Below are 2,392 nucleotides of genomic sequence, written 5' to 3'. Positions count from 1 at the left end.
CACATTATTTCTACAGATTATGTGTACAAATTATGTCTACACATTATGTCTACACATTATGTCTACAAATTATGTCTACACATTATTTCTCCACATTATGTCTACTCAATGTCTACACATTGCGTCTATACATTATTTCTACACATTATGTCTACACATTATGTCTACACGTTATGTCTACATGTTATGTCTACGCATATTGTCTACTCAATACGTCAACACTTTATGTGTACACATTAAGCCTACTCATTTTGTCTACATATTATGTCTACTCATTATGTCTAGGCTTAGACATTATGTCCGCACATTTTGTTTGTATCAGTCGTGTATGCCTGTAGTAGAGCATGGCAAAGCATGGGGTAGACTAGAAAAAAACGCGTACTTTATTTATTGAATCTTTAATTTCATTCATTGTTTCATTCATTCGTTCAATCGTTAGTTCGTTCATTCCATCATTCTTTCTTTCTAAAAGTTGGAAAACCAAAAGTAAAAGATAATAAAATCCCCTTAATGAAGGCCACTGCAAAATAATGTTCCGATACTTTTTCTTGATGGTTGCATAAAATAGATAAAAAGTAATAGGGTTTACAGCATACACCTATTTCATAAAATGTTGACCTCTATTCATTAACATCACATTATTTTAAAGCACGCCCATGAAACACAGTATAATAAGATTTAGTACTTCTCGAGTCTCGCGTGGAGATGTGCAGATGGTCTTAGAGAGAAAAATTACACATAACACTGAAATTTGATGGTGGGGGGTGGGGCTGGGTGGTATCGCTTACTCAAAAAAAAAAGATCAATTTGTAGGCAAGACTAAAGTAAACCATTAATTGTAGATATGTCATGTGTATTCAATGACAAGACGGTGTTCGCATAGGGCCTTTAAAGAAACATTCTGATAACTGAATCAAGATTTAAAAAAGAAAAAGAAATATTTTAAAAAATTAGAAAATATGGTTTGGTTTGTTGGCTTAAGGAATGCCATGCAAAGTTACATTAGCATTGGCAAATTGATTAATGGGTAAGAATCTTTTCTTAACGCGGATGGACCAAAGTGAACAAGACATAGTAGCTTTAGATAATAGAAAATGCTTTCATTTTTAACATAATGCTTAAACAGAAAATATTTATCAGTGCTTGGCTTGAAAACACAGTGCTATCTGTGTCCCCCACCCCTCCCTTCTCTTCCTGACAAAAAGCAAGTAAGCAAATAATAGCAGGGACAGAGCAAAACCTTAAGTTTGAAAATTCGTTGTAAAAATCTATGACGTTTTTAAAAAAATATTTTTTTTGACCAACGTAATATCTTCCCGAATCCATTGGGTGTTTTTCCTTTTGATGTTCAGAATTTTTTATATGTTTCTTTTCATTCTTTGTCGATGCTTGTAAAGCTGATCCTCTTAGAATAATTTCAACTAAAAAAAAGAAAACCGAGAAAGGTTTTTTGTAAACCGAAACGGAGTGGGTTTTTTTCCTTTTTATTTATCTCGATTTCTGTTGTGTTTTTTTAAAGGTAATTTTCCTGTTGCTTATTAATTGAATCGCCTCGTTGGATAGCGTAGTTTAGCTAGATTATCGGATTAAATAATGTTAGCCTTTTACTATGCATGTGCTTTTATTATGACAATAGATACAAATACTTCCACTTCATTAGATGTTTGAAAAAGTATTTGTTTTGTTTTGGTTTTGGTTTAGTTTTTGTAAGAGTCTTACTGCACTTGCAGCACACTCTATGGGTCATATACGTGCAGAAGAATAGAGGTATGACGACAGAGATACATACACAGAAAAGAAGGATTAGGAGGAGATGTATGAACGATAGATGTTTGATAGGAAAGGAGTAACTACACCAGAGCAACTGCCAACCACCCATAACTAGACAGTACTGCCAGCGGTCCCGTGGAAGCAAATGAACGGCTCAGTTCAAGAAAACACGTATGCCACATTTGTCGAAAATCGACCCCCCCCCCCTTCCCATGGTGACAGATGTGTATCCTTTTTTAGTTTTAGTAGAGGTTTTACGGCGCACGCAACTGCATAAGGTCATATGAGCGCCAAAGGGTAGATGTCAACAGAAAAGCCCTTACAGGGAATCAGACTTACTCTGCTCAACTCTCTAGCTTCAACAGCACAAAGTCTGCTTCGAATATCAAGGCACCACGGAAACAGCGGGTCATGAGAGTGTGACAAACATACAAAAGAAGTAGAGGAAAAATGACGATAGTAAGGATAAGGAAAGAAAAAGCAGCAGTTTCCTGTTGCAGTTCAGACACAGTTATGAGCATGATATTGTTGAATCTGTCCATTTACAATTCTACTGTGCATAAGAACATGTTAATGTCTCCCCTTTGGGAATGGCCTAAAGACACTTCAGTCAGTAGAGGGG

The 2,392-nt window shown here is 35.7% G+C and overlaps 1 protein-coding gene across 1 annotated transcript in view; it reads left to right on the top strand.

Moving 5' to 3' along the window:
* The window catches only part of LOC106013490 (lysozyme g), a gene marked incomplete at its 5' end in the record, with an annotated part of 11,938 nt that extends 10,282 nt beyond the window's left edge, over window positions 1-1,656 (top strand). The window contains 1 exon segment of the mRNA XM_013089382.1: window positions 1,181-1,656.
* Window positions 1,657-2,392: the final 736 nt, after the last annotated feature.

The sequence above is a fragment of the Aplysia californica genome, unplaced genomic scaffold (assembly GCF_000002075.1).
Source record: "Aplysia californica isolate F4 #8 unplaced genomic scaffold, AplCal3.0 scaffold00939, whole genome shotgun sequence".
Taxonomy (NCBI): domain Eukaryota; kingdom Metazoa; phylum Mollusca; class Gastropoda; order Aplysiida; family Aplysiidae; genus Aplysia; species Aplysia californica.
Note: the sequence above shows the minus strand (reverse complement) of the source record. Positions and strands in the feature narration are given on the sequence as shown.